General features: G+C 38.8%; 1 long non-coding RNA gene across 1 annotated transcript in view; it reads right to left on the bottom strand.

The window, feature by feature from the left end:
- LOC121920761 overlaps positions 1–22,377 on the bottom strand; it is a 253,136-nt gene that overhangs the window by 41,830 nt on the left and 188,929 nt on the right. The window lies entirely within an intron of this gene.

The following is a 22,377-nucleotide window of genomic DNA, read 5'->3' as shown; positions in this document are numbered from 1 at the left end:
AAGTGGGATACAAAATCACCACAATTAATAATAATAATAATAATAACAATAAAGATTTATTTCTAGCCTGCCCAATCACGAAGAATCCGGGCAGGTTACAACAATAAAATACATCAAGTTACAATAGAGTTTTAAAAAAAAATCAAACCCTAGACCTACCCCCCATTCCCAGTACTAAAACAGAATTAGACAGTAATAGTATAAAAACATTAAATACATTAAACAAAAAAATAGGCAGAAAGATAGGTGGGGAAGAATAAACAGATACATGGACAAACATCTCTATATCTGGGGAGGGTAACTAAGTTGGAAAGGTCTGCTGGAAGGGATCCATCTTGAGTGCTTTCTTAAAAGCTGTCAGAGTGGAAATATGACAGATCTCCTCTGGCAGGTCATTCCATAGTTTTGGAGCAATAATAGAAAAGACCCTCTGGGAAACTGATGTTAGCCTAGATTTTTTTGGCTGTAGTAGATTTCTTCCAGAGGACCTTAGTGTGCAGGACGGACAATAGGGAAGAAGGCGTTCCCTCAAGTACTCTGGGCCCAAGCCATGTATGGCTTTAAAGGTAATCACCAACACCTTGTACTTTGCCCAGAAACTAATAGGCAGCCAGTGCAGGGACTTCAAGACCAGTATTATATGGTCATTCCTAGAAGTTCCCGTAATCAATCTGGCTGCCATATTTTTACCAACTGAAGTTTCCGAACGTGGTACAAAGGTAGCCCCATGTAGAGTGCATTGCAGAAGTCCAGTTGAGAGGTTACCAGTGCATGTATTACTGTTTCCAGGTCCCTCGGCTCCAGGAAGGGGCACAGTTGGCGTATCAGACGAAGCTGATAACAGGCGCTCCTAACTGTTGCATCCACCTAGCTGTCAGTTGGAGCGACGAGTCAAGGAGCACTCCCAAACTGCGGACCGAATCCTTCAGGGGAACTGTGACCCCATCCAGAACTGGCTGACACAACTCCATTCCTGGATTCGGGGTTCCTACAGCAAGTACCTCCGTCTTACCTGGATTCAGCTTGAGTCAGTTTTCCGTCATCCAGTCTATTACCGCCCCAAGACAGGCATTCAGAGGAGAGATGCCATCCTTAGTCACTGCTTCAGTCTGAGACATAGAGAAATATATTTGGGTGTCATCAGCGTACTGATAACACCCCGCCCCATGTCTGCAGATGATCTCATCCAGTGGCTTCATGTAAATGTTAAATAGCATTGGGGACAGAATCACTCCCCGAGGTACACCCAATTTGAGCTCCCTCTTGGCCAAACAACTGTCCCCAAGTGACACCATCTGGAACCTGCCCGAGAGGTAGGACCGGAACCACTGCAATGCAGTGCCTCCAATACCGAACTCGCTCCAGAAGGATACCATAGTCAATGGTATTGAATGTCGCTGAGATGTTCAAGAGCACCAACAGGGTCACACTTCCCCTGTCAATGCCCAGATGGAGATCATCGACTAAGGCGGCCATGGCACTCTCCACTCCGTATCCCGTCCTGAATCCAGTTGGAAATAGATCCAGATGTTGTTGTTGTTGTTTTTGTATTTCTCCCTGGGTTGGAGCCCTCTTACTAGGAAAACCCGCCCCCTTCCAGCCTTTAAGTGAGCCTCTTTCCCCCAGACCTGTCTTCCAAAAAGGGAGAGTGCTCTTTTCCCACCAACCCCTCCAAAAAACTGCAAAATGTTTGCAACCTGTTTTGCCATCCTTCTCCTATCCTTGGCTTTGGAGGCATGAGAAAGGGAGAGGGAAGGGAGATGTCATCTGCCCTCCCTCCTGACCATCCTTCCCTCAAAAAAGGCACCAATTCTGGGGGCCTTTTATCTCCCCCAGAGGAAGAGAAAATGTAGAGATTTATCTCCCCTTCACAGTGACTGCATAGAAGGGTGGGTTGGTAAGGAGGGGAAGGAAGGGTTCCTTCCTTCCTTCCTTCCTTCCTTCCTTCCTTCATTCCCTTCTCCTCCTCCTCTTCTCCTTCTGCAGGAATAGAGATTTTTTTGCCAAAAGTGTGGAGGAGGAGGAGGAGCGGAAGGTGAGGGAAAGAGGGGGAAAGAACTATTGCCTCCAACAGAACAACAAAGAGTCTTCCGCTACCCCAAATCAGGCTTTGTCTGTACAAGAGAAACAAAACAGCCTCCTTCCCTTCCTCCCAGTATGGCGATCAGGCGACATGGCCCCAAACCCCAAGTCCAGCATGAATGACATCTAGCCAATTAAGTGCCAAACCGAGGGTATATCTGTCTTGTTGCCATTGTTAACTACCCTCAGGATGACCCCAGTTTATAGCAATGCCATGGATTAGAAATCTCCAAGACTAACTGTCCTCCACTGATTTGCTTAGGTCCTGCAAATTTAGTTCTGTGATGTCCCTGATTGAGTCCATCTAACTGGCGTGTGGTCTTCCTTTCTTTCTGCTACCCTCTACCTCTTCTAGCGTTATTGGAGAAGGAACACACTGAGATTAACTGCAAGTTAACATTTGTAGGAAGAGAGAGGATGTGGCTAAGATTTATAAACAGGAAACAACTTGAACACATAAACATACTTCTTATGGTAACATCAAACTAGTAGCTACTGAGTAAAGGAATGCTATGTTTGTGATCAGTAACTAGTTGCCCATATATTGCTACCATTGTTCTAACTGGGGAATAATTCCACACATGCTTATTCCCTAATTTGCATAGCATTCACACATACATTGTATGCTCACACTAACTTGTCTGTGGGTTCAGTAAGAATGTAAAAAATAAATAAACTTAAAAAAATGATTGTTTCTCATAATTGTGAAAATGCAAAACCCCACTTATCTCTATTGGTTTTGTTCATGGATTTATCAATAAAAGAAGAATGGGGGTTCTGGGCCAGATCTTCCCCTGCAATCAGTTTCCTACGTATCAAACAATAGCATTTTCCCTTTTGTTAGATGTCTGAATTTTTTTTAGAAGGCTGTAGTTGAGAAGATGAATGTACAGTGTGAAATGGCAGTCTCTCAATAGGTATTTGTTGACAAAGGCAATGAATCTGCCCTTGCTTATGGCATCTGATTCCCCAGAATCAAGAGAGGAACAACTCTTTCAATACTATTTTCCAAAGAATGAAAAGGAATTGCAGAAGTAACCTTGCTAAATAATGTAACTAAGGCTCAGCTTCCAGATGTTATTAAAATTTCAAACAATGACAGAGTATTCTTGCACGTACAGTAGAGGAGGACAAGTCCTCACTGTCCTGCCTTTTGACAGAGGAAATAAATCAAGCAGCACACTTGAGGATACCTTTTCAGGCAGCATGCTGGGAACTTCATTACACAAGCTGTGCCACATATTAGTATGCATATTGCCACTGATTGGACATAGACGCAAATCCGTAGCCTACTTCTGTCACTGCTGTATAGTTATAGAATCTGTTTTGTGCTCAGGCAGATAGAAGCTTAAAAAGGATGGAGGGCTGTTCCTTGTGCAGCCAAAAGCTCTCACCTTTATAAGGGGGTGGGTGTTCCCCTCCTTCTTCTTTGACTCATAATATGTCTAATCTACACTAACCCTTCTTGAAATACAGTCACATTATCATGCTCTTCATATCCACTTTGATATGTGTGCAATTGTTATCCAAGTGAGCAGCTTCTCTGAAAAATTCTACCTTCATTAGAGACAAAGTCCTTCTCCATAGAAGGTATTCTTACACTTTTCTGTTGCTTTGTTGTCATTTTTAATTCACTAGATAAGAGCTAGGTTTATGCTTGCCAAATAGCTATAGATTTTTTTTCAAAAGTCATTGTGTAAATACTGTGTTTCTCTGGTATTGTTTTTCTGCTGAAAAGAATTTGAGCATTTGTATGGGAAGTGGTAAAATGTTAGCATTAATGGGTGTCAGAATTAAAAAGATGAAATCTACACTCCAAGACGGATATAGCTATAGTAAACTTAAACTAAACTAAACTAATAAGCATGAAGATGAAGATCTGGTGAGAGAACGCTGGAAGATATGAACTTGCAGCCTGTTGTTTATTTCCAACTAGTCAGGTTTTGGAATAGAATTCAAAATTTTTAGAAGGGTTTATGGTTGGAAGAGATAGATTAAAAAATCCAAATAATCAAGGAAAAGAACAGATCTCAGCTCTTGAAAAAGGCAACAAAACAGGGCATGGGCAGCACACAGAGACAGAGAAGTGATAACATCAAGACTTTATAAATACACACATCTGTAGTGTACACACTGTGTGTTTGCTGCCTTGTGATGTGTGTAATGTGTGTAACCACACATTCCTAGAAACACTCTGTTCTTTTCTATCCATGCCTAATGCTAGATAGGAACCAAGAAGGAGAAAGCCACTGATCCTTGGGTTGATCTCTGCAGATAGATTACATCTAACATTTTTAATTATTCCAGCTGACAGTCTCTGAATAGAGATGAAAATACCATTTAAAATCAGGACTGCTTCTATTCTTGAATCATTAGGACTTATGTCTCTAACTCTTACAAGTTGTTATAGCCATTATGCATGTAAATCTATACTACATACATAAATACAGACATACATACACAGAGAGAGAGAGAGAGAGAGAGAGAAGTGACTAAATCCTCCACATCTTTGATCAGAATAATGGAGGGGGACAGAAATTATATGCATAACAAAAAAGAATTCTATATTCGAGGGTCATTTTAATAGAAAATCCTTGAGGTGTTAACACAATAATTAAGCAGAATAAATTCTGTAACTCCAATGTGATTCTTAGCTCTTCTTTCATGGTATTTTGAAGGATCACACACCGCATCCCCCTCCCCTTTTAGAACATTCTCACTACTCTTTTCAACATCTTCTACACTTTGTAACTGTAATTATCTCCTCCAGTCTCCTGCTTACCTTAATTAATGTCTAGTTTGTGATAGTCCAATGTGCTTTCTGTGTTACCAAGAAGTAACGAACAAGGTAGTCTTGGGCAGCTACTGAATATATATCTTCAGCAACATTCATTAATGATACAAAAAATAAAAGATTTATTCAGCTGTTGCAAACAATAAAAGCAAGTACATTTTTCACACCCAAATTAAAAGCAATCTGTTGTTACACAAATGCAATTCTGTGACACAGGATGTGTTCAGTAACAACACAGAGCTTGAAAAGCTTCTTATTAAAAGTAATTTGATACTGTTATGGATGTAAGATCTCCAAAACATACTTAGGCCAGAGACAGACATGTTGGCGCCGATTCTAGGGTTTGGGGGCGCACACCAAGTGCACGTTCCCAAACCCTAGCCCATACGGATGACGCCACCATGGTGGCCTCCCATCCACACGGTGGCCACCATGATGATGCAAGCACGCCGTCACATCCATACATCAGGGTGCCTCACTTGTGTCATTGACGCACCACAGTGCACTAATGGTGCAATGATGACAGCGCCCGCACATGCCAAAAAGAACCCGATTTTTCCATGTTGCTTTTGGTGTGGAGGGAACCTGCGTGGTTTGGCTGGTGTGGGCTCCCTTGGGAGCTAAAACAGAAAGCTCCAGCCTGCCCTTTTGGGGCGGTCTGTCGAGCCCCTTAGTTACTTTTATAGTTACACTTTTAAAGAAAAAAAACACTTTTCTTTTTAATTTCTTAAAAAGCAACTAAAATGGATGCTTTTGGGAGGGAGGGGTTGAAAGCTGAATTTAGTATAAACTGCTGGCTCATAGTACAAAACACAGCTTCCTCCCATCTACCTTACTATCAGATTAACACCCAGAACAGAGTACCGGGCAGCAACATGGGGCACTACATGATCTAGTACTTCATGTAATATTCTCTCTATCCATCTAGGTATTTTTAAAAAGTTTATTTAGTAATGCCACAGAAGGCTCCTTTGATTTGGTTTAGTGACCAATTCAGTTTATACTCTTTCAGACCTGATCTGTCTAGATTTGAAACTAAGTTCAAGATGAAATTTACATATCTCATTTGTTAAAATGCCCATAGATTTACATCAGAACACAAAAATGACCACCCTTTTCATGTTAGCATGTGGAATTTGGAGACATCAGCTTGGTGGAATGTATACATCCATCAAGAGTACCTATGCCAGTGTATTTATGTCTCCTACCCACATCAGTACATACAGATGTCATATCACCTATGAGAGCATTCCTTCTGGCCCTTTAATGGCTATAGGATGACGGGAGGCACTCAGGTAGCATCCAGCTGTGTTTTTGAAGCCAGAATCATATTGTCCTACTAGACCTCTGGAAGTTCCCTCTAGAGGTCCATGAGGAAAGCATCCTCCTTATGTTTCCTGTGGCAGATGCAGCCTGGTTGTCTCTTGCCCCACACCCACTAAGTGGCTATGTAAACATTATCTGAGAGTTGACTGGACAGGTGTTCTGGGATTGGGGGGGAAAGGTTACTGCATAAAGGACTTGCTGGATATATCCTTCCACAACAACCTTTAGTTTATGCCTGCATATGTCATCAACTGTATTTCAGCTGATCACCAATTGATGTCCTTAGAGAAAATTATTCATGCCAAATTAGAAACAAGTATCATGGTGGATTGTGCCAGCCAGCTCTAAAATTTACCTTAAAATCTGCCTAGTAGTGAAATACCAGAAACAAGAGCAAAGGGTGGGTGAGGTGGGGGGGGAGAGAACAAGAGCTAAAACAACACAAACATAAATCAGTTAAAAAACCAGGCATTGGGATGTACAAGTTGTACACAGGTTCTGTACAGAGGTCAAGATATGGGACAGTAGGTGTAATTCCAGTTCTCCCCTTTTATATTCACTGAACATGTGAAAGAGTGTAGCACATGAGAATAGTACATTTGCTGCCATTGTGTTTGTATATGGTGTGTGTGTGTGTGTGTGTGTGTGTGTGTGTGTAGCAGAATAATCTGAAATATTATTTTAGAAATAGTGGAATATCCATTATGGATTGAGCAACTCCATATTTGTTATTCTGGGAGATGTTGCCTTATAACAACATTCCAATGAATAACAGAAAATATAAATTAAATGTAAATTATTTACAAAACTATGTCTACATACTGATGACTACACTATAGCCTCAAGAAGGCCCTTAATTTACTCTTCAGTTCTCCTCACTGTTGCACTGAATGGCTAGATTGTCCATAATTCTCTAGGTTAAATTGAACCAACTCTTGCATAGTGACTGGACAGAGAAGACACAGTGTTATATGCAAGAACTCAAGCCTGGATGGAGGCCATGTCAACTGAGCAGCCTTCCCGGCCACCAGCATATAATTACTGAGTGTTGAAGGATATGCCCTCAGACAGTCTCCTCATTATTAGATCTGGTTATGATTATTTCTTCAACTCAGTCAGAATATGTAACGTTTTAGTAGAATACACTTGTTCTAAGCATTGCTTATTCCTGCAGTTTTTCTCTGGATCCACCTAAACTTTAAACTGGCAAAAGAAACTAGGGATGGGCAACACACATGTCAGATTCAAATCATATTTGGAGAAAAATGAACAATATCTCACTCAGTTCAGGAATAATTCATTTTACCCTGAGATGAATCTACTTCTGACTTTACCATGTTTCCAGTTGTGCATTCGGGAATGGGACAACATAGTATGAAAGTGTTTATGTCTGTCATCTACTTGCCCAACCACCTTCCATCTACCCCACACATTTGCCTTTCGACTCCAGGTGTAAAGTGCTCCTAGTTCTCCAAATGGTTGTGGTAACCTACTGAACTAGGTCTATGGGCTGGAGTAAATGATGTTGTGCTATTGTGGTTTCAGTCCTATCTGCAGGGCTGATTCCAAAGAGAGTCTTGTTCAGTGATACTGTAGTAACTGAGGGATGCCACAGAATTCCATCCTGTCCTCCATGCTGTTTAATATTTATTTATGCATTATCTATTAAATTATAGATAACCGCAGACTCCTAAAGTGGAATATAAAATAAAACAATGACAACCATCAGGACATGTAGATGAAACATAGCTAAAATAGTCCCCCATCCACCTTTTCTCAGCCACAGCCCCTGAAATCGAGATATTCCCCAGTTAATGGAGAAAAGAGGGAGCACCAAATAAGATTTTAGCTATTCCTTCTATCAGTAGACGAGAAACAGGTATAGTTCCCCATCCCATCTCTTTAGGTTGAGGGTTTGAGCTAACCTCTGTCTGTTTGGAGACCCTGCTCATTACCTCCTAATTACCTGGGCTCTCTACTCAAACAACAGTATAGTTCAAGCAGGCAGATTTAATGTCAACATTCCACTTAAACTTACTTAAGTATTGATCTTCCAGGATTTTTAATGTGGGAGAATGAGAAGGAAGCTTACATGTCTTTGGGGTTTTTTTAAAAATTATTAAAATGGACAAGCACACACATAAACACATGCTACTCCCCATGGGTAGGAACATAGAAAATTATCTGGGCACATAATTTATATATTGCTGGTAGAGTTCACATAAAGCATCACAAATCTGACATCATATTAGTATCTTATCAAACATCACCCTGAGGAAGCCATCTAGTCTAACATTTGTAAAGAATAAATCTATATGTGTTGTTTGGATGAAACTCACAGCCATCCATGGAAAGTAATATTCTTCCACAGGCATTATTCTGTCTAAATAATACACACACAGAGAGGCACAGGCACATACACACACAATATAGTCTATTTTATACCAAGAGCAAGAACTCTCTCTCCCTCTTTCTTAGCAACCAAAAAAGTATTTCCAATTATATTCTTACCAACCAAAAGGGTATTTACTAACTAGGAACAGCAGCAACAAAAACAATAACATAAAAGCTACCATAAACAGTCAAGTCTTGATATGTTGGAGACTATCACAAAACAAGCTAAATTCATCTCTCAGGAGGGACCTTTTAAACTATCTCAAACATCTGTCTGGTCAATTGGGGATGAATTCAGCTAATCCCCATTAATGTCAACGAAGATTCTCTCATTCAGTAAAAAATGACATCTCAACAGCTGTCTATACAAGGCCACTAAATGACCAATCACTGACCATTAATTTGCTTTCTGTGCCAGCACACAATTGCATCAACCTGATTAGCACTATCATACTGATGTGGCATCCCTTTGTTTGGTTTCTTTTCAATACTTTGCTCATTTATTTATTATTTTTCCTTCATCTTCTTTGTTTTGGGTCATGTGGTTATATGGCGAGAACTAGATGGTAGGTATGTATTTCTTACTATGGACAGAAATCCTTGATTTTCCCACTGCCCAACAGATGTCAAGGGAAAGGCATTGCTATTTCTTCCCTTCAAAATATTCAAGATTTCTGCCTCCCTCTCCCATGAAGGACAGAAAACTCACTGCAACATTTAAAAACTGCATTTTCAAGAAACTCTAAGTTTTACTCAGAACTGCACAACTTTCTGAATTGTAGGTCTGCCCCTTCCCATGCCTGTCTCATTTTGCACACCTTTTTGAGAAAGAGAGGAAAGACCACACAGGAGTGGATGGATTAGGTACCAAAAATTAAAACAAACAAACAAATAAAGGTGTATTACATACTGGTGTTTGGGGGCTGGTTTCCTAATCTTGCTTCAATGAAAGTATGAAACACAAATCACTATCAATCCCCTTTTGCCTTCTAGTTTAAGTAGGCAGGCAAGTCAAGAAAGAAGGGGAGTGCAGACTCAGAACCCAGAGTATTGAAGGAGCAAAATAGCAACAGCAGCAACAACAACAATAGCTGAGAAAGAGTGGCAGAGGAAAGGACAGATGAAGTGGAGCAGCCTTGGTGAGTAAGAAACAAATTAGCAGCGATGAGAAAGAATCAGGAAATTGGAGTAGGCAGACAGGTCTAGAAAGAAAGGTATCACAAACTCAGAGCCTGGAGAGTTCAGAGAGCAAGTTGTGGAAAAAGAATCTGAGGCCCCATACAGACTGCTAAAATAAAGCTGCTTCGGGTCACTTTGGAGGTATGCTGTTTAAATGATGCACGTGTCCTAAGAGTCTGGAAGCTGTGCCAAAGCTGTGCTCCAGTCCTTATGACTGGATTGTGACTTTGGCGCCGCTTCTGGCCTCTTAGGACACATGCATAATTTAAACAGCATACCTCTAAAGTGGCCTGAAGCAGCTTTATTTTGACCTGTCTGTATAGGGAGACAATAGCAGAGAAGGGGCACCAGGAAAGGAGCAGCCCTGATGGGGATGAAGGATATTAGAAGAGAAAGTAGTCAGTGGCCCATTCCAGGCCCGTCCTTTCCGGATGCCCTAACCCTAGTATGTACCTAGTATGTACAAAATGTCGGTGCCCATTCTACATGGGCACCATCATTGGGATGTCACGACCACGTCGTCTCCAAACAAAGCAGCGTGGAAGTGATGTCCTGGTGCCGCGCGAGGGCGCCTGGGGCGCCCTTTCCACGGTGCCAGAAGGAGCTCTGAAACAGAGCTCTTTTCAGGTTTGTGTCACTGGCGCAGCCTTTACACGGCTGTGCTAGCAACACAAAAGAGAAAGAAGCTGAGTGGCCCCTTTCTCTTGTTCCCCACCACTGTCAGGTGTCCTTGGGGCATGAAGCCCCAAGGACACCCCTTTCCAGGCCACGGGGAAGCGGCCTTTTGCCGCTTCCCTGTGGCCTGGAAAGTGGCGGATCGGGGCCTCAGAGGCTGCCGCTGTGGCAGCTGAAGCCCCGATCTGGCAGGGAAAGGGGTGGGAACAGGCCGCTCCAAAAGGGTGGTCTGCAAACCGCCATAGTTTTCACAGTTCAGGTGCACAACATTAGGGTTTAGCATTCAAAGAATGTTCTGTTCCATTCTCCTCTTTTCAATGTTGAACCATTCAGATGCTTATAAAAATTATGCAGTTTTATTTTGTATAGGTACACAATTTTGCCTTAGAGAGTTGTACTGTATTCCAATTTTGCAACTTTGAAGGCTGTGTAGAGTTTACAAAGTTGCACTATTTTGCTGTGCTGAGAACAAACAAAAAGATTCCTGCAACTTGTAGGAACTTTCCAAGTTCAGTTTGTCTTCCTGTCAGTTTTTCCTGAGTGGTCAGGAACATCGCATTCCAACCACATTTGGAGAATTGTTGAACACCCATTCCATTCTTATTTCTTAGACAGACATTTGGCTTTTACTCTGCAGACACCTTTATGTCTTAATATCAGACTTCAGACACTTAAGTTTTGCAAAACATATATACTAAAATAGTGCTCAGCCTGTAACAGACACAGAGTGCAGAGGATGTTGTTATTCTGTGTTCAGGTATAGAAAAATAGTTGGATGCTTGTCTGCTGATCCCAGTGCTCTCCACTGACCAGGAAATGACTGAATTTGGTGGACTGCAACTGACAAAAATATGAGTTTGGAGGAGATATGAATCATTATATGATCAATAGAACATTCCAACCTCTGAAGCAAATTTAACAATGAATTTTAATGGTTTACATCTGTCTAATGCAATCATATTTCACCAACAGGAAGCTAGATGTTAAAAACAATTTTGAAAAATTCCAGATGAAAACAAGAAAATAATTTAAAAATGATAAAAGCAGATTAACCAAATCAGCAAGTTAAACAGCTCAAAAGGCTACAGCAATTTAAAACCACAGACATGTTCATTTAACAGTAAATTAGGTCCCCAAAGCTTTAACAGAATGTCATGTTTTGGCTTGGTGTCACAACAAAAACAACATTGCTATCAATCAGAACTCCAAAGGGAAGGAATTCTGCAATTGGGGTATGACAGCTGAGAAATCTCACTTCCAAGTCCTCCCACACTGCATTGACCCTGTTAGTCCCACAGAGGAGGGCTTTTTCTGCAAACCTCAGTTCTTGGGCAGGTGTACTTACAGAGAAGTGCCTCCTAAAGTTTTTAGGACCTAAGACATTTAGAACTTTGAATGCCATCACCAGCATCTTGAATTCAGAATGGAAACAAACCAGCAGAGAAAGTGAATGTCTATATGAAGCCACTGGGTGAAGTCATTATGTGTTTAAGGCCATTAATGAGCTAATGATACTCCACTTTGTTTGTCCTTGTCATCAGAGTCCCTGGAGCCATGCACTTGGCTCCAGCAACTTCATGGACCAGTGCAGGGATGCTACAATGGACTCAGTATGTGGAAGGGGAAATTGAAGCTGCACCCCAATACAACAGAATCTCTATAGATCCTGGGCCTAGAAATTGGATAAGCAATTTGTCCTGAATAGGATAACAGTCCTCCTCCACAGAAGAAGCAGAATCTTAGTAGAGGGGTACTCCTAGACCCATCTCTGCCTCTAATGGCTTGCCTCCTAAGTAGTACATTAGTTTTCTTGTCAGAGGGATTGTGGGAGCATTGGACAAGATCCATTTTTAAGGAGAAGGACATGTGTAAGTACCCCATTCTATGAATGAAGGACCCTAGTGGTCTGCAAAGCATCAGAATAGTTCAGGGGCTGACTTGCCTGGCTCACATACATGTGGCAAGAGAGGCCCATGGGTCAACAATTTCAGTACTGCTAGCTATTCATTTCTTTAATTTAGATTTTCTTCTAAATCAGACCCAAGGGGGTTCACAAAAGATGCTTAAAAACAATCCAAATTTTAGAATGCAAAACATCACACTAATATAGGTTAAATATAAAATAATTAAAACATAATAAGTTAAAAATATAAAACAAAAACATGAAAAAGCAAATACCTCAATAAGAAACCTCTCTGGGCACAGTTACATCTTAAAAGCATGCTTGAAGAGAAAAGGTCTTGCCTTCTGGAGAAAGGAGAACAGGGAGGGGCCAACCTAGCCTCCTGCAGAAGGGAGTATCAGAGGGCAGGAGAAGCCACTGAGTGTCCTTACCAGGCAAGCCTGTGATAACAGGACCAAGAGAAAGTTACATTTCTTTCAGTACATGGACTGGGTGTGAAGACTCAACCAGCAGTCAGGCTAGCCAATATTTTAGGATTTTTGCCCATGTAGATTGTGCCCAATTTTATGCATTATACTCACTTACTTCACTCCCAAATAAATCTACAGATGTAAAGTGTAATTACTTGCATTACTTTGGAAAACATTTAGAATATTGAAAATTGTGAGCACAGAATGTATGTCATAACAAATTTATTAAGATACATGTAGAATTACAGTAGTCATTCTCTTACAGTTATATAATGGTAGTAGCTATTCAAATAGTGTGAAGGTTGTGTGTTTTCTTTTATGACTCAATCTATAATATGCAGTAATCTCTTTTGGTGTTTCAGGAGTATCATCATTGCAATCAGGCATACAAAATAAAATAAAACTGTTCCTGTCATTCTTAAATCATCCCATTTTCCCTTTTGTTTGGTTTCCCTGATCTTCCTAGAATTACTCACAAGGTAAATGTAGTACAATAATAATGGAATGCCTCCACTGCCATTTCAAAGTAGCTAGAAACATTCAGCACATCACCAAATTGGTATATTGCCTAAGTAAAATAATAGTGTGATGATTTATGTGGTTATGTCACCCAATGTGCATCACCAGCATATCACGACCCCTTTAATATAGAAATTTCTCTTCCTTAAGCATCCCACACAAACAAAAATGTTAAAAAACATTGACAACACATTACTCATCTGTGTTTAGAAAGCAGGTAACCTGGGTGTGAAGACACTGAAAAGCAAAATATGGAGACGGACAGGTCTGGAGGAAGTTAGTAAAAACAAATAGGATGAGTGAAATCAGGGCCAGTGCTATCATCATTAGGCAGTGAGAAGCAACTGCCCCAGGCAGCAGATTTTTGACTTTGAGAAAAGGTAGCAAATCTGTTATTGTTGTATTTAAACTGAGACACTTGTGTTGTTGTTATTTAATTTAAACTAAGTAATTTAAACAGGTGCTTGGGTCAAAATACATTGGTTGGCTTTAGGTAATATGGCATCTTGAATTGGGGGAGGCATTTGTGTAGCTAGCATAGCCATGTTGGGAACTGCAGCATAAAAAAACAAGAAAGCTCACAATTTGTCCATCCTTTCCCTAAACTGATTTCCAGGGTTTCAAGAAGGAGTCTTTCTCAGTATTATGTAGGGATAAAACTGGTTGAACCTGAGTCGGCCTACACTGAAAGCATTTGCTTTACTATTGAGTTATGTTAATCAGCAAATGCACTTTCAACCAAATGTGCTTTCAAATGCACATCGGATTTAAGCCTAAGATTCTTGATTTAGCAAATGATACATACAATATAGGTGTGAAAATTGATGAAAAGTTGTATCAGACAAAGAAAGTGTATATGAAGATATGAAGGGGAAGGGTAGAAAAGTGGAGGAACTGCTTCCTCTTTGCCAAAACTACTACCACTTCCTCTTAATACTAACACTTCTCTTCTTCTGCTGGGGTTGTGTAGAGGTAGAGAGACAAGCACACTTTCTAAATTTCCCTTCAGGGGAACTAGAACAAGAGCTAAATCCTCCTGAAGTAAAGAATTATTCCTGGTCTCCTGAAATCAATAAATTTGAATAGCACTAGAGCTTGCAAGAACTATAAGTCCATGGTCTCTCACACCCTGCTGAATTATTAACCAGCACATCAGTGCATTGGATAAGCAGGAAACAAAGGAGGAAAGGCATCCCTTATCACTATGTGAGAGGAATGTATTTAGGAGGTGTGTATTAAGGGGAGCAGATTTCAGGAATGAGGAGATAATAGGGATGGAATGAGGAGTTTTCTCAAATCACCAGCTTACTTAATTGCAATATTTTTTTAAAGAACCTTTATAATTTTGGAATTAGCCTGAAGGATGTTTGGGATTATTCACCCACCTTTTAATTAGAATGTCACTTCCTGCTCTTCAGCACCAACATCTGTCAGCCTGAGAACCACCTACTGTAAATACCTTAATAAAGATCAAGAGAAGGAAAGGGCAAAGTGAAAGCCACTTACCACCTCCTAACTCTCTCTAATTTTGAACAAATCATGACATCTCAAAGTCTTCTTTAAAATAATAGCTAAAAAGGCCCCAACAGAAAAATATAAATGGGCCAAGTCTCCTTCCACAGCCCTCCCTCTATATAATATGAGGACTAGAATGCTCAAGTGCATCCTCCAGGTGATTTCCTGCTGGAATTGTCTTAGCTTGAACTCCATCGAACATTTGTATGCACTGGATAAGATGTGATCTCAGCATTTTGCAACAACAGCTCAGTCTGCTGACCTACATTCCTAACAATGAATGTTCATATGTTGCTGAAAAGACTACAAGCCAAAATGAAACATTAACCATCAAAGCTATAGTGCTTCCATCCAAACTCTGTTCTGACCACAGTGATATGAAACTGGCACTTTCCACAATCATGTCTGTTTCATCTGACAGATGAGAACAGAACAAATGCTTGCTTTTCATTTTGAGAACTGCACACATGGGACATATTTTGGCAAGCCCAATAGGAAAGCTTCCTCTCTAATATTCCTCAAGGATATTTTCTGGGATGTATTTTACAATGGAAAGCTCATCCAGTAATTTATTTTACACATAATGAGTTGGTAACTCAAGGCTGGACACAGGCCTGATTTGTTTGCCAAAAACAGTGTATTGTGCATGATGGAGCAGCATAGAACAAGCTGTTGCTCTGTTCCAATTGCTTGTCTAACATCTTACAGAAACGGACTCTCTAGTCACACGAAGAAAAGGAAGCTTTTTAAAAGATGATTTTCATGAAGATACACATAAACCAAACATGTTACAATTCAGTGACCATTATTATTTATTTTATTTTATTTTTATTTATTTATGGTATTTATGCCCCACCCTTCAGCCTTAAAGACTATCAGAGTGCTTACAATTATTATTTTTAATTAGACGGTTCCCTGCCCTCAGGCTTACAATCTAAAAGACATGACACAAAAGGAGAAAGGAATGGTGGTGGGAAAGGAGATGAGGTCCAGTGGTTATTCTCTCCCTCTGAGGCCTGGACCAAGGCAGATGGATTGGAGGGAGGGCTCTTCTTCCTCAGGCTAGCAGAAATAACATTACTGTAATTCAAAAATGTAATAATGTTCTAATGTATCTCAATGCAGGAAATGGATTTAGTATTAGGACTTTTCAAATTATTATGGAACAGGTCTGCACTAAGTGAAAGAGGATAATTTTACATTAAGAAAATCTGGCCATTCAGGTGCCCTTGGCTAATTTTGCAACAAATGTTAGCTATGGTGTCACAATTCACTCCTATCAGTGACACCCACCATTACTGCTGCTGCCCAGTAGCTGTTCGTCTCCCTATATAATTCCTCCTGTTGTTGTTTGCTTGCTTTCCTAACCATCCCCTTATGCCTCCCTGGGTTTCCCTCCTTCCCTTCCCTTGTGTGCCCCCTCCTTTAGTCCATCCCCATCCCTGCCCTCTCCCTCCTTTAGTTTCTTCACTTCTTTCTCTGTGGTTGGGGAAAAGCAGAGATGGCTGATCACCTTCTTCCTTCCTCCGCTTGCCTACCTGGTCCTCCAGTGGAACTCTGTTATCCAGCTTAGCTAGGAGCAGAGACTCAGTTGGTGTTTAGCCCCTCTCTCCTTGCCTCTCTGGTGGTCTTCTTTGTGTTACTGCTCAGATGGGGGCAGAGACTGGACCCAGTTGGCATTTAGCCCTGATTCCCTTGCCTCTCCGATGATCCTATTTGTACTGTTGCTCAGCTCTCAGTTATCTTGGGATATAGTTAGATGTTTGTGAGACATGTTAGACTAGTGGATGTAGGATTCAAGATTAATCCCCCAGCACCATCTTCTGGAAAAGACTAAACAGAAAGGGCTGGGACTATTGAAAATCCAGGTGTCCCCATACTTCCCCCGCTACTATCCATGCAGTCCAGAAGGATACCATGACGGTTGATATCAAAATCATTCACTCACACATGCAACTACAGTTAATTCTATTCATTTAATTTTGTCCTATCCTAAAAAAATATCTCTTGTGATATGAACAAGATTTAGCACATAAACCAGGAGAGCGGTTCTTCATATTAATAAGGTTGCCTGCCTCTAGAACACTTATGATGTTCTTTTTCTTTTGTCTGTTGATAAAGAGGACAGCCAGTACTTTATGAGTTGCACTGATTTTAAAGATGTCCAGGCGAGGGAACAAAATTAGACCCATTTTTCCCAAAGGGAAAGAATATATCAATTTAAACTGTAGCAGTGGTTCTCTGGCCTTCAGACAAGCTCAACATAATAGCTTTCATCTTTTTTGCTGACACAGAACTCATGATAGCAAGGCAAATATGAAACAAAACAAAACAAAACACCTTTGTCCATCCAATGGACCAGAGCACCTGTCCATCTTAGTGCTGTGTGTCATAGGATGGCAGCAAAAGAGCCCTGGTGTTCAAGGTATGAACATAATCTGCACATATTCACTGCTTTTGAGAGCAACCCCTGCCCCTGCAAGACAGTCCCGGTATCCTGTATGCAACTGCAAGATCATGACTAGCAGCATTAGCACTCAAAGGGTGATCTGAGAAGCTTATGAACTCATACAAGCAGAAAAGAAAGACTTTGGAAATTGCTAGCTCACTCTTTGTTTGTAACCTGAATCCAAACAGGCTTCCATCACTATACTTGCCTTATAAAAATAAAATCACACAGCTTTTTAATTATTTTAAGGTAAAAGGCAGAGATTCAACAAAGAGCCTTTAAGTGTTTGTCTTATTTTAGAGCTGAAATCATGCCAATGCTGCTATTTTTTTTAACCATTTTGCAACTTGGTTAAAACAGAGATGAAAGGCAAGATAGCAAAGGGGCTTCTATGGACTTATAAAAAGGAGACACTGGTTGTCAATATTAAAATCGTGTTTGTAAACAACCAATAGTGCTTTGTCAAAAACACTTGGGTATCTCCAAACTGATTGGAAAATAAAGGCTAGCTCTTTAAAAATATAATTTAGGATGTTGATAATTACAATCCTCTGTACTACATATCATGCTGGAATAATGCTATGTTAGTGAGAGGATAAGGCATTCAACTTTAGTTCATGCCTCATTGCTCTCTAAGTAGGATGCTATTTCAATGTGACACATATCTCCTTTTAGGTCTCACTGTTTCTGGAGCAGGCATGCTAAAGTAAGTATTACAGACCAACCCAGGAAATAATGAGACCAGACACAGAAAATGGGATGTTAAAAGGGGGCACTTTATTTAATTTTATCATATTTATTGGCTTCTCTTTCAAAGCTGTAAAATGGAAGGAGCAACATTAGAGATTATGACATGGGAGAGGAAAGTGTCATTTTTCCATGCTTAATTCGTGTTGTTAGTTTAATCGGGGGTGGGGAATTATCTCACCCCCACATGCTTATCCCATTATTCTTCCATCTATAAACAGTAATAACCTGCTGTTGGTTATTAAAGGTAGAAGAAGAGGGTAAGCACATGGGTGTGTGATAATCTTCCCCCCATTCATGTTAATAACATGAATTAAGCATGGAAGAAGGACACTTTCCTCCCGTGTGATAATCTCCCTAGTGCAGGAGCAGCTGACGCAGGTGGTCCTCCCAAAAACCTCTTCTTCCCTGGGCAAAAACACCTGATCCCTGGGAATAACCCAAATCCTGGTTTTCTCCCCAGTCATTACACAACTGGATGTCCAACCCATCGATAGATCAGACCCAAATATGGCACTACTGAATTAAATGTTGTTGTTAAGTGGAAGGCCAACTCAGGGTTTAACCCTCAGGCCAGCCCTTTGAATAATGAATATTATTTCATGGAATGTAAAAGGAATTAATTCGGCACCAAAACGTAGTAAGATTTTTCACTATGTAGAGAAATTAAATAATAATATAGATTGTCTACAAGAAATAAAATTAGAGGGGGGGATTTTGTGAAAATAAAAAATTTGGAAAAGAATTTGTGTGAACTAACCAGAAAAGAAAAAAAAAATGGTATTGTCTTATATGTCAAACCAACAATTACAGCTAAACATTTATTTTCTGATAATGAAGGACACTTTATAAGAGTTGAAATTGTATGGCACGAACAGAAAATAATGATTGTAGGAATATATGCTCCTACTGAAAATAAGAGTAAATTCTATAGAAAGTTGAAAAATGTAATGATGGAATATGAGTATGACAAAATATCGATGATTGGAGACTGGAATGGGGTGACAGAACCAAAATTGGATAGAAAATCTAGAAAGAAAAAGATTTTTTTCAGGGAAAATTACCTAAGAGTTTTTTTGATTTAACAGATTTTTTTCTCTCTATAAGATATATGGAGATATAAATATGGAGATTCCAAGGAATTTACTTTTTACTCACCTAGACGAGTCATATTCCTGTACTGATATGTGTTTCATTTCTAAATCACTCTGAAAAAATGTACTGCATATGAAATCATGTCAGATCACAACCCAATAATTGTTACGCTACAAAGTAATAAGTATGAATGGTGTTGGAGATTGAATGATAATTTGTTACAGGATGAGCAAATGATTAATGAAGCCAAAGAAAGATTGAAATTGTATTTTAAAGAAAATACAACAAAAGATGTAAAAAACAGAATCAATTTGGGAAGCTAGCAAAGCAGTGATTAGGGGGTATTTTATAAAAAAGAACTCAGAATTAAAAAAGAAACAAAGAGAAAAAATAGAAAATCTGAATAAAGAAATAAAAGAAAGGGAACTTCTATCAGATATGACAAAACAAAAAAAGACAGCAATTCAAAATGAAATAAAGATGCTTAAAAACAATTAGATTTAATATTAACAGCAGAAATTATAAATAAATTATTGAGGGCAAGACAAGAATATTTTGAACAGGCGAATAAATCAGGTAAATGGTTATCATACAAAGTCAAAGGCTTTTATGGCCGGCATCCATAGTTTTTTGTGGGTTTTTCAGGCATCTCTGAAGATGCCAGCCACAGATGCTGGCGAAATGTCAGGAAGAAACTCTGCTAGAACATGGCCACATAGTCTGAAAAACCCACAAAAAACTATGGTTATCATACAAGTTAAAGGGAAAAAACAGAAAAATCTAGGATTATACAAATTAGAGGATAAGAAAACAAAATAGTAACAAAACAAAAGGAGATTAAAAAGGTGTTCTGTGATTTTTGTTTTTGAAAATGTATACAAAGAAGATGATGTTAATTTGGATGATATACAAAAAAATTTAAATAAATGGAACCCGAAAGAAATTGAAGAAGAATATAGGGAGAAATTAAAATCAATAAGGCTCTTGGTCCTGATGTCTTCACAGCACTCTATTACAAAACCTTTTTGGAACAGATTAGCTCCCCACTGCAGAAAGTAATTAATTCATTGCTGCTTTCAAAAATCTCAAATACATGGAAGGAGGCTAACATATGTTTAATACCAAAAAGAAAAAGAAAAAGAAACAAAAATAAATTAGAACCTAAGAATTACAGGCCCATATCTTTATTAAATTTAGATTACAAAATTTTCTTTCATGTTTTGGCTGCAAGATTCAAAGGACTTTTACAAGACTGGATTGGAGAGGAACAATGTGGTTTTCTTCCGGGTAGATATATTAGAGATAATTTGAGAATAATCTTGAATGTAATAGAATTTGCTGATAAACACCCTGATAAGCAAATAGCCCTAATGTTTTTGGATATAGAAAAGGCATTTGATTGTGTAAATTGGAAATCCATGATGAAGGTCTTAGAGAAGATGAATGTGGGAAGTAATTTTATAAAATTGATTCAAGCAATATACAATTTCCAATTTGCCAAAGTTGTAGTAAACGGAGAAAAGACGGAGCAGGTTCCCTAGACAGGGATGCCTGTTGTCTCCACTACTTTTTTATGTGTGATTGAATCATTAATTGGGAACTTAAGAAATGATAGAGAAGTTAAAGGAATTAAAATTAAAAAGAAAGTATTTAAAATCAGGGTGTTTGCCGATGACCTAGCTTTAATTTAGAAGATCCATTAGAAAATTTAGAAATATTGAATAAATATTTGCTGGAATTTGAAAAAAAAATCAGGTTTAAGGATAAATAAAGATAAATTGACAATGATAACTAAAAATATGACAAAAATGGAAGAAAAGAAAGTGGCAGAGAGGACAGGTTTTTCTCTTGGTAAAAACATAAAATATTTGGGGATTACACTAACAAAAAAATTTGGACCTATTTGAAATAATTACGAAAAAATTGGGTGGGAAGTTAAACTGGATCTAATGAAATGGAAAGATTTAAAATTGTCATTAAAAGGGAAAATTGCATCAATAAACATGAATGTACTTCCAAAATTTTTATATTTATTTCAAATGATTCCTATCATATATAATGATAAAGTAATGATTGGCAAAAAGAAATTTTGAGATATATTTGGGTGGGAAGAAAACTATATAGAATCCAAGTTGTTGGAAATGTCAGAATGAAATTGGATCTTTATACCATCAGTGGTGGACTTGTAAAAAAAAACCTCAAAAAACTGGAGTTTAATACACGTAGAGATTGAAAAGATTTTAAATGTGAAATTAAGAATGACTCCGGAATTGTACTTATTAATTCTGATAGAAAACAATACAAATATAAATAAACCAAAAGAAAGACTGTTATTTTATATGATAATAGCTGCGAGGTTAGAATATGCTAGAATGTGGGAAAACCCTTCTATTCCATCACTACAAGATTGGTTAATAAAATTATTAGAATTGGCTAACTTAGATAAACTGACTCATGTTATGAAGGTTAATAAAACGGATTTTTTTGTACAAAGTTGGGAACAGATGATAAAATATATAAGCAAAGAACATGGGAGAAATAATGTGTTGGGGATTTCAAGACTAACTGAATAAGTTTATATAAGTTAAAGCAGTTAATAATTTATAGAATGAATTTACAATAAGAATTAATGTTTAATTATAGATTTAAGTCATTTACGTGAGGATCTTTGATTTTTTAAACTTGTTCTTTGAGTAATTGTGACATTATTTAGAAAACATGAAGATATTCCTGGATTCTGTTGGACTGAGGAAGCTTTTTAAATGTTTGTCTTTTTTCTTTATTTTTTCCTTTTTCTTTGATTTTGTTTCTTTGATTTGTTTCTTTTATTTCTTTATTTCTTTTTCTGACTATTATACTAGATAACTATGGCAGAGGCATTCATTGCTGCTGCATATGATGGAGATCTAAGTCATCACACAGTAGAGAAAATATCGTGAGACAGGACTAACAGTGCTTCTGTACACAATGCCAAAGGAATGGGAGCCATTAGAGAATCTACTAAGGGGATATCTCATGCCCCAGATACTTTGTAATAAGACACATATTAATTTTACAGGGAAGTATAACAAGTTGGGACTATTTGTTTGTTTGTTGTTTGTTTGACACATACCTTCCAAAATGTGAAATTTTCTTCTTAAATGGGAGACTAGGTATGGAATGAATAGTATTTCTATCAAAAGTCTAAGAAATCAAAACCAACAGATTTGCCCATTCTGGGTTTGTTCTC

This window comes from Sceloporus undulatus, chromosome 2 (assembly GCF_019175285.1).
Source record: "Sceloporus undulatus isolate JIND9_A2432 ecotype Alabama chromosome 2, SceUnd_v1.1, whole genome shotgun sequence".
Classification (NCBI taxonomy): Eukaryota; Metazoa; Chordata; class Lepidosauria; order Squamata; family Phrynosomatidae; genus Sceloporus; species Sceloporus undulatus.
This window is presented reverse-complemented; position numbering and strand designations above follow the sequence as displayed.